At 40.9% G+C, this 14,990-nt stretch overlaps 1 protein-coding gene across 2 annotated transcripts in view; it reads right to left on the reverse strand.

Moving 5' to 3' along the window:
• The window catches only part of UST (uronyl 2-sulfotransferase), a 318,788-nt gene that overhangs the window by 146,989 nt on the left and 156,809 nt on the right, over positions 1-14,990 (reverse strand). The window lies entirely within an intron of this gene.

Genomic DNA, 14,990 nt, shown 5'->3' on the forward strand with positions numbered 1-14,990 from the left:
GCAGGGGAGGGGCAGTGAGAGGGAGGGAGAGAGAGAGAACCCCAAGCAGGCTCCGCACTGTCAGTGCAGAGGCCACCATGGGGCTTGATCTCATGAACCATGAGGTCAGGACCTGAGCCGAAATCAAGAGTTGGATGCTTAACTGACTGAGTCACCTAGGTGCCCCTCTTTTGTTTTTCTAATTGCCCAGTTTAAATGATTCTTAGAGACTAAGAAGCCATTTTGAAAAGCATCTGATTAAATATTTATATCCCCAATAAAAATATTTCCATTTTGAATGCTCAGCATTGAGTAACAACTGACAAATGTTAACCAAGAGTCCTTCATTCAGCACGTACCCATAACAGAAGGCCACAAGCTAAAGAATATAATATAATATAAATATACATATACCCCAAATGTGCCTACTGTATGTAATATGAATTTTGCCTCTGTAATTATAGGCTTACTTATTTTTATGAAATATTTTATATTTATATTTACATTTATATAGAGCAGCATTTCATAAATTTGGAGCTTAAAGGCTAATTGTCATTGGAGTAAAACATTGTATCTATCACTCACTTAGCAACCCATCATGTACCATTTTGATATAATTCTTCCAGAATTTTTTTTTTTTAATGAGCAACACCTTGTTTCTTTAGAACCAGTCAGTATCTTCTATTGTGTGTCCTCATATTGCCTAGAACATGCCATGTATATAAATATAGGGCTTCAACAAACATTGATTGATTAGATCCTCTGAGGGCTTAATATGCTATTTAACAACGATTAACACAATGATTCTGCTAAAATGTGAGACCAGGAGAATCTTCAAACACAGCTGATCTTTCTACCCAAATGCTAATATAAAAGGCATCAGGGTAAAAGGATACTCATTCTAATAGGTCATTGTACTTATGGTTTTATCAGTGAGTACCCCCAAATTAGCGCTTTCTGACAACAACTGCGGAAGCTCAGATATTCAGATAAATCAGATATGTTCTTCCTCATGAGGTTATGATCCAGGGAGGCTGAAATATAACAGGATGTCAATAGCGTTTGCAAGCTGGACTTTCCATAATCACCAGGCTGGGGTTTAGACTGCAGTTGTGACAGAGCTGCTGATATAAAGGCAAGTTTTAATTTCTTTGAAAAAATAAACTGCTTAAGAATTGCGATCAGTGTGTCTTTCCTTGTCCTCTAGCACAGTATAGAACAGCAACGGAGAGCGCTCGTTCCGTCTGAATTGCTGACCAAGATGAGTTACCGCATACGCAAGCACTTTATTCCAAGAGTACAGGTGTATCTCAGAAGATTTAAATGAAGAACCGAGAGGCACAAACCTTTGGTGAAAACACTTAATTTCTCCTGAATTTTGTGGGTAATTACACCGTGGCAGGCTTCCCATCTATTTCCTTTTGCTAATAACTAAAGATATTATTATAAACCTTCTAGTTGTTTGTTGACTTTTGAAAAACTTTGCATTCCAACTCCTTCATTAGTCTTGTGGGAGGCTCTCGCATAACAGTTATAAATATTTGTTATTTAAGAACACTTCTGACAAGAAAAAAATTCTTTATGGATGGTGACGGATTTAACTACACTTATTGTGGTGATCATTTTGCAATGTATACAAATATCAAATCATCATGTCATACACCTGAAACTAACATAATGTTACATGTCAATCAGAACTTGGTTAAAAAAAAAAAAGAACACTTCCATAAAAACAAAAATTCCCTACATTGTTCCTGCAGCTGTATCTACAATAATATTTGAAAAGAAAAGAGAGCTGAACATCCCCACTGTGACTCTATTATACCATTTCTGTAAACACCGATATACAGCTACAGGGTATAAAAACTGAGCTAGAAAATGTGTTTTTAGATGAAGCTTCTGGAATCAGTCCGGTGATTGTTAAAGACACAACATACATCATCACCAACATAAACCTTTCTCAAAGTTAGGATGGGGCTTTTAAATCATTTTCTAAAAGAACCTATGTAATGCTCTGGAAATTGGCAAGTTTAGCAGGCTAAATCAATGTGCTGATGTTGGATAAGGCGTTAAAATTCGGAACGGCAACAAGTAGATTCATCCCCGCTTGGGTAGAGCTATAGATCCGCTCCTGAAGGTCTGTTTTAAAAATCATTGTCATTTTTTTTTTTATTTGAAGTCTTCATTCCGGAAAAGTAGGGGGGAAGGAACTGATTTTTATGAAAGGCTGACCCTGACCCTGTGCTAGGCTTTGTGCCAGGTAAAGGCTTTTAATCCTTGTTAACAATACTGAGTCAGAGAGTGTAATTGTCTTTACTCTAGTTGCACATCTCTCTAGAAGGTTAAATTATCAAATAATTTAAGCATCATTAATTGCCCCTAAGGGACTCCCAGTGTGCCCCTCTCTTCTCTATAGATCACGGATTCACAGAGGAACAGAGTTTGAGGTCTAGAGCAATTTAGAATAATCCACCCGCTCCAATCCCCTCCCCACCCCGGCACTCCTACTCTTTACCATTGTCACACTCAGCCCAATGTGTTTGGCTTGGCGAGGGCTTTCTTTTATGTTGTCTTTTCATCCTCTCGAGTACCCTGTGAGGGAGATACCGTGACTATTTTTAGATGAACAAACCGAGGCTCAGAGAGATCGTTTGGCATTTTCAAGGTCAAAGAGTGGCACATAACAACTAAAGCCCAGCTCACAGCTCTCTGGACCCCAAGACGACACTCTAATATATAACATCAAATGGTGAAATAATTTTTAGTGTGACTTCTGTGAGACTGACCATCTCCTCTTTTATATCTTGAATGCGTCCAACTCCATTCAATGCTATTTTTCAACAGTCTACCACGTCATCCAGTGTCATCGGCCATTACTCACCCATTACCCAAGTCACTGGAATGCACAGGTGGAACTGACAGGAGTCACACAGCCTCTCCTTTTGCTTCCAGAGGACATGTTTTAGACGTGAACGTAATCCCAGAATGTCAAAGCGGCTAATGGGTGAAGGAGAGTAGAAGAATGTGGTGTTCCTTCACTCCTCCCCTTAGCCTACTGTAGGCAATCACAGAGCCTTGCATATTGTGGAGCACTTCCACCAGGAAAGGGAAAAACAGGAAGCAGTAAGTCATAGTAAAACACACGTGAAATCCTAAATACACCTGAAATGCCCATCAAGACAAGCAGATGCCCCTCAAAGACAAGCTGAATGATTTTTAAAGGCCTCTTAAGGTCAACTCCAACATCCCCATTTTTTTCAACAGATACTTGCCAAGGATCAGGCAGAAAACTATATCCCAACTGTAATATTACCATTATCTTTCGCAAACAAATTTCTAACACTTACTCTTTCTTTGGATGCCCTATAAAGAAGTACACACTAAAAGTCCTCATCCTCCCCCACTCCCCAAACGATTCTTCATTCTTGGCAACTATGGTTATACGAATGTTATGTCTGTGGTTTCTATTTTATGGCCAATTTGTAAAAGTGAAGGGAGCTCCAAAATAGTTCACTCTATGAATTATATATTTTTATGTTGCCTGCTTGTAAGTTCTGCAAATGCCACAAATCCCCAGGGGCTGACAGGCTTGTGTGGAACATGCCAAATAAACAGAAGTCTTTCCAAAATCCTGAGCACAACAGTAACTACCACCAGATGACGTGTACAATTTCAATCGCTTGTCCCTGGTTTGCATTGGTAAGGGGGACAAAGAAGACTTTCTAGGTGAAAAGCATGCTTGGTCTGGACCAAGACTTCCATAGCGTATGATTACAGGACTCCTTGGGGACCGGTCTCGTTAGAAGAATTAACATCAATTCTGCTTTTAAGTCTTTGCAAAATGACATTTAATATGGTGTGTTACAAGCTGTGGTTCCCAAATGGCTGTATATTTGAATTACCTGTGGAACTTTAAAACGACAGATTTCTGGGCCCCATTCTAAGACTAGCTGAGGGGCGTCTGGGTGGCTCAGTTGGTTAAGCGTCCGACTTCGGCTTAGGTCATGATCTCATGGTTCGTGGGTTCGGGCCCCGTGTCGGGCTCTGTGCTGACAGCTCAGAGCCTGGATGGAGCCTGCTTTGGATTCTGTGTCTCCCTCTCTCTCTGCCCCTTTCCCACTCCTCTGTCTCTCAAAAATAAATAAATGTTAAAAAAAAAAAAAAAAAAAGACTAACTTAAACAGAAAGTCTAGAAGGAGGGTCAGGAATCTAGCTCTAAAATGCTCCTGGGGTGGGGGTGGGGGGGGGTCTCTGCCATCACTAAGGAGCTAAGGTGGGGGAGAGGGTTGTCTGTGTAAACGCTGGAGGGGACAAGGTGAGAACCCCGTTTCCTCTTCCTTGGGTCTCCCTGGAGTGCCCATGGCCTCCAACCCATAGTTAAAAGTCATGATTAGCCTGATAAACATGCTCACACTACATTAACGCCTACTTACCCAGAATGGTTACAACTAGTGTCCTGGTTAACTGAATGTGTACATTAACTGAAATTTACCCTAAACATCATCAAAGCATTAGACCCGACTCAGTACTCATATTATGCTGAATATGAAATTGCTTTCTTTGAGCAACAAAACTGCCCCTTGTGTTTTACATCCCCTCTGTCCCATGGTTACTCAGACCCATGTGGGGACAGTCACAGCCAGGTGAGGCCTGAACTCAGGTACACTTCTGCTTCTCGATGTCTCTGTCCACATGACTTTGTTTTGTTTTAAGACAGAGAGAGAGAGAAAGAGAGAGCATGCAAGCAGGGGGAGGGGCAGAGGGAGAGAGAGAATCACAAGCAGACGCCACACTCAGCACAGAGCCCAACGCCGGGCTCGATCTCATGACCATGAGATCATGACCTCAGCCGAAATCAAGAGTCAGACGCTTAACCGACTGCACCACCCAGGTGCCCCAAGACATTGAGAAGCAGTTCACATCCATTCGGCAAGTCCTCATTTTAAAGTTTCCTAGGACACGGTGATGCTAGGAGCCATCCATATCACACCTTCCTCATCCATAAAAGTGGAAAACTGGGTGGAAAGCCAATAAATGATCCTCTCTTCTTAAACTAAAATTCTTCACTTTAATCTAGATTGCTTATAGACATAAGCAATATATCTGGAAAACCTTAAAAATTAACACTGGATTTTAATATGTTTCCTTGTTAAATATATTCATAAAAAAGAAACATACAAAAAACCCGTTCCAATATTTTGTGCTGATAACATGGATTCCATCTCAGGGTGTACAGGAGTCTCTCTTGGAACCTTTGTCATTTCTGTCCCTGTCCCGCTCTTGTTGGGGCTGCTCACGTAATAAATCTTCTTTTATGTTCTTCTTATGTTTCTCTTCCTTTCCACAGTTTTAATCACTTCCAGCTCTCTGCTTATTTTAAGACCACCACCAACACCACAGCCTGCATAACACAGGGCTTCAGGCTTCCTGCTGGGCTTTCCAGAACTCAGGAGGCATTGTCACTGACATCAAGCCATTGTAGGTCCTCTGCCAAACGCATGCCCATTTGGTAATCACCATCAACTCCCCAGACCCTTGGGCTAATTTCCTCCACTCTAGAGAAGGAAACACATAGGACCCATTTAAGAACTCTATTTTCCCTCACTGCCAGACCTCTTGAATAGAGAGTTCTTTCTATTCACAACTCTCAAATATCATCCCTGTGTCTTCTAATTATTCATAACCTATCTTTCCCCAGAAGCCTTGCCAAATCTGAACCTTATGCTTTCTCCTTTATCCCTGTTCCTACCTGAAACAGTTTCATGTTGAATGCTATCTACAGAAAGACAAAAGCTACAAATCCATTACAAGCCCATCTGTTTTATTTGTGTAATAGATTGGGTATTTTATGTGCACAGTGGATACTTAAAAAATATCTGTCTATTAAATAGATAGACTGGTTGGATAAAAATACTATTCAATGTTGTTTTAGAACCAATGCTGTCATATTTGTCGTTATTAAGGATGCTCTTCTGGTTTTCTCGTCTGCTAAAACTATAAGGTAAATCTATCAATTTTTCTTAACACTCATATTTTCCAACACTCTTGTGCTATATTACATAAGAAAAAGTTTGGTGATGTGGAGAAAGTTCCCTGTATTGAAAGTCATAAAACTTTGGCTTTCTCCTTGGCCAAACTAGTTGAAGGACCTTGAATAAGTGACTTTGAACAACTTCTCTGGGCCAAAGTTTCCACAAATATAATTGGGGATATTGAATCCAATGATTTCAAGGCTCCTCCCTATTCACATCTCATGATTGTAAGGCAGGATTGCACAACAGTTACAGATGTTCAGGGGGTCATCTGAATGGCATCTTGCACTTTTAAATATTCATTCCATTCTGGTCTATCTAATGTCCTTATCTCCATTATATACATCATTATGTTATTTCCAGGAATGTAATACCCTTTACATTATAACAGAATCCTCATACAAAGAAGCAATTTTCACAAGGAGCCAGAAGCAATTTTTGGATGTGATGATTAAGCCATCATAGTTGGAACTTTAAAGTATGCTTCAGAACAAAAATGATTTCTAGTTTGATTAAAAACTCAAATTCCAGGTGACCTTGAGTGAATGCTATCAATGCCACGGACAAGAAGATGAATACTTTCAAATTTTGAATTGACAAATGCTAAAAAAAAAAAAAAAAAAAAAAAAACCAAACAAAAAAACCCACCATATTAAGGAAAGGCAGATTCACTTTTAATTCTGCAACATTCTTTATGCTTCTTTGTCTGGTCAGTATACAAATCACAGGCAAGAAGAAGCCCATAATCTGGGTATCTCGTTACTCCAGTAGGTTACAGTTTCTAAAGTTCAAACCTCAGTTTGGTCCATAGAAAATGGAGTCCATGGAATACTCAGATGTTTGACAGAGAAGAGAAATGACGTCCACATGCCATGTATATGAATTGTGAGCAGAATGTGGAGGACGTGTAAGTGTTAGAGGCTAACCCATCCTGAAGAAGTATCTCAAAGTGTTAACATGGGACTTAGTCTTGCTTCTACATATACATAGTAGCCCTACTGAACTTGTGCTAGGAACCTCTGCCCATTCTCCTAAGAGCCCTTATTTAAACCCTCTGGATGGCTTTTATAATCAAAATCAAATGGAGAAACCCAAATGGGTTTGGCACTCCTATTTAACCCTCATCTTCCTGTGTACGTGTGTGTATGTGCCTTGTATGTTTTGTTGAGTTCAAAGACACTATAAGTAACGTGGTTGTAGTAAGTCTGAGCCGATTTCAGCCATTTCCAGAACTTTCTCATATGCCATGTATTCTGTGATTTACAAGTTCCTTATTACACAAAACTCAGAAAGAGAGTCGCAGATTTATCAAAAAGAACACAGGATGATTCGGTCCTCAAATTAGTTCTAGATCTAGAGCTGTTCCATTTTTAGTATTAACCAATTGACTTTATATTAACTTTTGGACCAGGATATGGAATTATGTAGATGCTTTTGGGTAGATAATCTTTCCACCAGACCCACATACTTAGTTTTTAACTCCCCATTCAGATCTAGAACACGTTTTGTCTTCATCACATCCGTCTCCAAATAAAATACGCATAGACATTTTAGTTTATACAGATGTTTAAGGGTTAAGAGTCTGCTTTAAAGTTAGGCCTTATTTCTTTATGTGTTGTTTTTATCCTATTTTTTTTTTTAAGAATTTATGCTCTGAGCCCAACCTAAAAACTAATTTGTTATAATGCAATAGAGAAGAGGTGTTGGTTATTGATTGCAAGTTTCAAAATTTATAGCAAGTATTGGTGGCATGGGCCAACCATTCAATTTAGAAAGGTCTCCTCTGGATGTGGGGAGGTGGGAGGGGGAGAAGAGTCAATTATTCTTATTACGAACATCACAAGGGAAGACTGTCCTCACTGTAAACAGTACAAATGCTGGGGGAAGAGCCACACTTGGTTGTCAATCCCCCCCTCTCTCATCAAAGCACTGTGTAAAGGTTTTAAGACCAAAGGCTTAGATTCACTGTCCACTGTGAACCACAGCATTATTTTCCATTTAAAATGTCTGAAGCAAATTTCAGTTTGAGTGTGAATTTGTAGCAAGAAACTTCTTCTTGGATTCAAATAACCATTGTTTAAATTCCTTGGCTGCGTTTAAGATTTTCATACCACAACCCACAACTTAAAATAGTGTAGCAGATTGGTACAGTAATGGCCTCAAATTAATCCCCCTTTTCTATATTCATGCAAAAGTGTAACCTCTTTCCACATGGGCCTTGAGCCTGGCCACACAATCTGCTTTGATCAATGGGACAGTAGGAAGCACAACGCAAGCAGAGGCTTGAAAAGAGCCTGTACACTGAGTCCGGATCCTGCTTGCCTCTGGGAGCCTTTCCCCTACAATATGAACTTAGACTAGCCTTCAGGAGCATAAGAGACCCTGTGGAATATTGAAAACTCTGCAACTAATTACTCAACTGATAATTACTGGGCTCTTACTGAGTGCCTGCCGTTTGGTCAGGAGCAAGAAATGAATCGATTATTGCGATAATTAGATGGTTTGTCTCCGAGTAGACTCTAAATTCCATGACGGTAGGGGTATATCTGCTTTTCCTTATTCTACATCTTCAGTCCCCAGCTCAACACCTGGCACGTAGTAGCTACTCAACAAATAGCTATTAAATGAATAAATACAACAAAGGCTATGACAAACACCCTGCTCCATGGGAACTCACGATCTAGCAAGGGAACCAAACACTGGCCTGCTTGTTCTGATACTCTGTGGAAGTGGCTCACTAGAGATATGAATATAGCAGTAGGAGAAGAGGAACAAGGGGTGATGAACTTGGCCTAACAGGCTCAAGGGAACTTTCACAGAGAATGTGACATTGGAGCTGGGCCTTGATACTTCTAGAAACTGTGTAGCCTCAATTTAGTCATTCTCCCTTTGCCAAAGTACAGCTACCTGATTCTTGTTGGTTTGAATTAATAAGGAACTTTCTAGCCCTCCATGCTTGACTTGGCTATGTAGAGTTGGCTTCTTGGCATTTTTCATATTCTTCTGTGTGTGTGTGTGTGTGTGTGTGTGTGTGTGTGTGTGTGTGTGTTTGCGTATGTTGCACATGTGATATGAAAGGAAAATACACCATGCTAAGTTCATCAACTTTCTGGGCTAGTGTTGCCTCATGCCCACCAGGTGTCAAGAGACAGGACAGGAAAACTGAGGACCTGCGCTCTAAGAACAACTGGCTTAACCATGACTACAGAATTCCCATGATTATGGGGTGCTTGGGTGGCTCAGTCAGTTAAGCGTCCAACTCTTGTTTTGGCTCAGGCCATGATCTCATGGTTTGTGAGATTGAGCCTCGTGTCGGGCTCTGAGCTGACAGCAGGAAGCCTGCTTGGGATTCTCTCTCTCCCTCCCTCTCTGTCCCTTCCCCCACTCATGCTCTGTCTCTCTCAAAATAAATAAACATTAAAAAAAAAAAAGAATTTCCACGATCGTTTATGTAATATCTCCATACATCAGTGAAGTTGCTTTTGTTTCAGGTAACAGAAAACCCAACCTAATTCAAACAATAAGGAAAACATATTCTCCTACAAATAAATAAAGAAAATATATCCTCTTTCAAAATAGAAGTTATTAGGTATAGAGGTTTTAGGATTCTTTCCTTATTTTTGTTCCATCCTGCTCTGCCACCATAGTAAGTCAATATTGTTCCCAGACTAGTGTTCCTCATGTTTCATGATGGCTGCTGCAATTCCAGCCATTACATGTGGAATAACAAAGTCCAGGGGAAGAAAAGACTATCTTTCTTGGATGTTTCCTTTAAGGTCTGAAAATCTTACCTAAAGGTCATGAGAAAATTGCCCCGCCCGTTTCCTTGGCGAGATCCAAGCCAGCAGGCTGCTCTCCACTAACCATTAGCAAACAAAATCAGACAGTAATTATTGCCTAGAATTACTTAGTTACCTTTGAGCTGAGGATGGGATTACCTTTCCCATAGGATAAAATATAAGCAAAGTCAGATTTCTGCTAAAGGGGAGGAGACGGTGGGGAAATGAATGTGGGGTTTGCAAGTAACAGGCTCTGCTATAGCAAAAGGACCTATTGTTCTTGATCCTTCAAAAATCCATTCTTGAAAACCCCATTCCTCAACTACAGAAGACACAGTAAGAAAGGCAGACACAGAAAACTTGCTAAACAACAAGGTTCTACTTGCTGGCTGTGTCCCCACAGTGTCTCCATCCCCTCGGCACGGATTTGCTGATAGCTGGAGAAGGGGACAGATGACATACATTCCCCTTCTACATAAGACAACATCACCACCACCACCCACCCACCCCTGCCACCCCCCCCACCCTGACATGAGATGAAGAATTCGCAACAAGGTGAACTTGAGCTGTAAGATTAACTCCACAAAAGAATCTAGAATTCATAAGGTATTTTTAGCTAGAGATGACAATAAGACATTTAAATTGCTCTCAGATGAAGAAATGTCATACTGCCTACATGTTGGAGGCTTTTCACAAGTACATCTTTTTTCCTAAATGGATTAATTTTGAATAAGTGTGTCATGTAATGTAGACCCAATCCACCAGCATGGACAGGAGTATGTAGGCTGGTTTTTATTTGTTTTCATTCGTTACTTGGTGCTGGGTAAACAGGTTTTTTCATAAATTCCCACCAAGATGAAGTATTTCCCATTTCCTATAGGGAACTATGATCACATTCAGACTATCAAACACTGCTAAATGAAAGAACCATTATTGCAAAAACACTTTTTAAAAAACTGACATGAATATTTGCCATCAGGATTTCACTATAATAAATGGAAATAGTAACAGAAAGAGGGGGAAAGGAAGACAATTTTCAGAGCAACAAATGTCTTTATATAGTTAGAGAGCCCCCACTGGATGTCAAACTTCTGATTTTCCCCATAGTTGTCAAGGAGTTGGACCCGAATAAGCCATAAGAAAATCCTTGTTAGCAGAGTTCATGGTAAGCTAGAAAAATGTGGTAAAATGAAGAAAGCTGAAGTTTGAAATGAGAGAAAGGACCACAGGTTTTAAGTGTTTAGTGCTGATTCTTGGCCTGGAGCCATCCAAGAGCGCTGGGGTAAGATCCAGTCCTTGCCAAAAGGCGACCATTGTCCCGGCCAGAGCGTCAGTTATGCTGGATGACCAAGCTATGCCACTAAAGTGCAGGGGCTCATCATCCACCAATATTCCACTCCAGGCTCCCACCAGGGACTATCTCCTTGAACAGAGAGCCACTCAGATTTATCAAAAGGCTGGCTTTTTGATTGATTGAAGAACAGAGAATCCATCCATTTCTCTGTAAACTCTGGATTTTGTCTTGGACCACGCTGGGCGATCACAAGGCTGTACATTAGAGCATAATTTCTTGGCCCCATCAAGAGCTGTCTTGACCGAGTGACATTTTCATGTCCTTGGTGGTCATCAAGGGACACTATAAGATAGAGCATCACACAATCCACTTCTGTGTTTGTGATAGGGAAGTAATTAACCACTCTCTCTCCTAACTTCCTATTTTTTTTTTCCTCATCACAGGGCTCTTATTTGTTGGTACCTTACATGTAATTATCTCAGTTTGTAAATCAACCCAACGCTGTGAATACAAGTACTCCCGTATAAAAGATGAAAAGCTGAGAATTAGATGAATTAAGTAATTGGTCCAAGGTCAATTGCAGAGCTGGCATTCAAGCCCAAACTCATGCTCTTTAATCCACTACACTACCTGGAAAACTAGTATATTTCTGCTTCATGGAAAATAAGAACTGTAGCCATTTATAGCCCCCCCCTTTTTTTTTGGCTACCAGGAAATTCAGAGTAAAGTCTTTTCAAGTACAGCAATTTTTTGGACTTTAGGGTCTCTGTATATTACAGTTTCAATTCCAATTTATATTTTCCATGGTTCTGATATGTTTTCATTTATATTTTATCATTTTATTTTATATTTTCTATCAATGGTCCCAAATTGTTTGAAGAATGAGCAAAGTATTAAATCTACCAACAAATAAAAGGTATTATTATTTTGTTGCCTGTTAAAATATCAGCTCAAAGTTGTGTGTGTGTGGTTTTTTTTTTTTTTTTTTGCCTATGGCATATGCACAATCTCATGATAGACCAGCTGCAAGCTTGACTCAGTTTAGAGCAGTTATTATAATTAACAAGACTTGTAATTTTCCCTCCTTCCTCTGGTAATAGTATCTCCATTTTCTTTAGAGAATCACCCCCTTGCCCGCTCTGCCCATGAGATCTTGGAGGGCTGCCCTCAACCTTGCCTCACGGGAGGATGTTTGACCTGGGCATGGTCAACCAACACATTCCATCCACTGGACATGATAACTGGTTAACAGGTGGGCATCTGACCCTAGGTGTCCAATGAGACTCCATCTCAGGAATTTGTAGGCCTGCTGAAGGTCAAGTCTTTTTTTTCTACTACAATGAGTAAGTGAGATGCTTGCCTGGGTGTGAAGGTAGCCATTTAACCACCAAATGAGCCTACCTAAGAGTTAGGATGCCCAAGAACTGGGAGGTAAGAATAGACCAGAGCTGATGGTACAGATTGAGTCCCTGGATCCAGCCATACCTGATTGAGAGGCTTTAGTTATGTGGGTGAATATATGATCCCTTCCCCAAAGATAGCTCCACCTGTGTGCATGTACACACACACATACACACACACACACACACACACACACAAAGACACGCACACTTCTGTGTTTGTTTAAGCAGTTGGGCTTTTATCACTTACAACATAAAGACCTGACGAACATTTTGAGAAACTGGTGAATGAGCCTATGTTAAAGTCAACTTCTTCCCCGAAGGCTTTTTCTAACTCTTCTGGGCCACGATAATGCCATTGTACCAGACCTGGACTGCTTCTTGCATGCAATAAATAAGCCTCATCACCTGTTTAGGCCACTGTTTAGTTAGGTTTTGTGTTGCCTTCCAGAGAACACATTTGCAAATGATGCAGCCGCTTCCCCTTTTAATTTTGCGATAATTACATTAATTTTTTTTTAATGGCCACAGGTATTATTAGCCTCTGGGGAAACCAAGAGCGCTCTTGGCTAAGAGAGCTCCAGTCTCCAATCATTCCTTTAGGTCCCGCTATGCACCAACACGGCCGAAGGAGCACCATTAGCTTAAAAATTCTGTATCTATGATCAAAATATGTCACCGGAAAGCTTTGTGCTTTCTTTCTTCAAGTGCTTTAAAATTCTTTCATTTGACAAGGTACTCTCTTCTCTGGGGTAGTTTATAAAATATTTATGGTTGGAAGTCAAAGGTAGCTGGGTAAGGAGGTGCGTTATAAACACCAGCTGCACTACAGCCTGTCAAATGTAGCTCACTGTAGTGGTTTTAATCTGCTCGGTGAGGGCAAAGACTCCTTCCAGAAGAGGTGTCAGGTTGATTTTAAAAAACACAAAACGTTTTAATTTGCTCTGAAATATGGCGACAGCGTTCCTCAGCCCCTATGCACCCACCCCCAGCTTCAGTGTAAAAGTGTTAAGGTCTGTATTTTGCATACTTTGCACCTGGAAGATGATGTGGTCAATAAACAACTCCTGACCTAATTCTGTGAGTCGTTCTTAAGGCCAAACTATGTTCTCTAATCCGTCACGGGGAGTGATCTCATCCAGACGGTCCCTTGCATCCAAGGGTGGAAATGCAATTTTCTCTTTCAAGAATTTATAAACAATTCCTTTGAAGCTTCAGAAGAGTAATACTTGGGAAGCTTTGACATAAATTGTTTAGAATCGTGACTTGGAAATCTTTCCCTAGTCTTTCCGCTGGTCAATACGCTTGCAAACAACCTACATGTTGGAAGCCTTGGAGAAAACCTGTTATAAACTGCAATGTTCCATTCTGTTCTGTTCCCTTCCATTCCCTTCTCTTCCCTTCCCTTCTTTTTTTTTTTTTTTAGTAGAAAGTTAACAAATCACTGTGAATTGCAAATCCTTCATTTGCATTTGTCATTTTCCTTTTTAAAGATGTTTCCTTATCTGTTGAAAAAGTCTGTGCAGGTTTTTGCACAAGAGTTGGAAACTGCTCAGCTCTGATCCCGAAAGCACCTCGGGCACCTACTGGCTCAGGCAGGCGCTATCCTGCTTATTTCTTACGTCTTTTCACCTGCAGACTCACTGGCCTTCCTCAAGGGGACAAGGAGTCGAGGCACAAATCAATCTTTCCCTTTCTCTCTCATGCACACAAGTTCATTGAAATACATTTTTGTTTTAGCATGTAAGAAACCAAAAAATGAAGACATATCACGTCAACAGTGTTTGCATGGCTAATTCCACACAATTGCAGTGAAAGCTCTAGGTAAACACAGAGCATCTGTTTCTACACAAGAAATTCAACATAAGCATGAATATGAGAAAAATAAGTAGAGACCTAAGAAATTCATTTGAAGTGTCCCAGAGTAATAGACTCAAGCAGGTAGAGTCCCGCCTGCGTCTCTAAGACTCAAAACACACTCATTACACCTTCTTGCAGTCTAGCCCCCGTCCACGAGGGTGTAAATCCTGAACCCAGGCAGCCCAGCTGGGAGTGGCAGGGGGCTCCGGGATGAAGCTGATATCCACGGGCCAAGCTTTCTGGAAGGGAGTTGTGAACGACTGAGAAAGGTGTATCTAGAAGTCTACCCCTGCATGATTGTCAAGGGGAAGTTCAGGATGTAGGCAAAATTGTGCCGTTGGCAAAACACTGTCCCCCTCCTCCTTTCCCTTTCCTTTCCCTAAATTAATATTAGCTTCCTACTATGTGCCAAGGGACTCAGGGATGAAGTGCTGATAGTCTTGTAGGGATTCTGTGTGAAAGGGCAGTGACAGACAGGTCCAAGGTGAAGAGCCCTGAGTGGGAGCACTTCGCCCTGGAGCAGGGCGGGCAGGGTGGGGGAGGGAGGGGCTGCCACAGAAGGGGTTTGACAGCAGGGGCGGTAAAGTTTTACTGTCAAGTGCCAGATAGGAAATATTCTAGGCCACAGAGGGCATATTTTCTATGT

Source organism: Lynx rufus, unplaced genomic scaffold (genome assembly GCF_022079265.1).
Source record: "Lynx rufus isolate CCGP_SWC_20201006 ecotype Redwood Valley unplaced genomic scaffold, mLynRuf1.p SCAF_6, whole genome shotgun sequence".
Taxonomy (NCBI): Eukaryota; Metazoa; Chordata; class Mammalia; order Carnivora; family Felidae; genus Lynx; species Lynx rufus.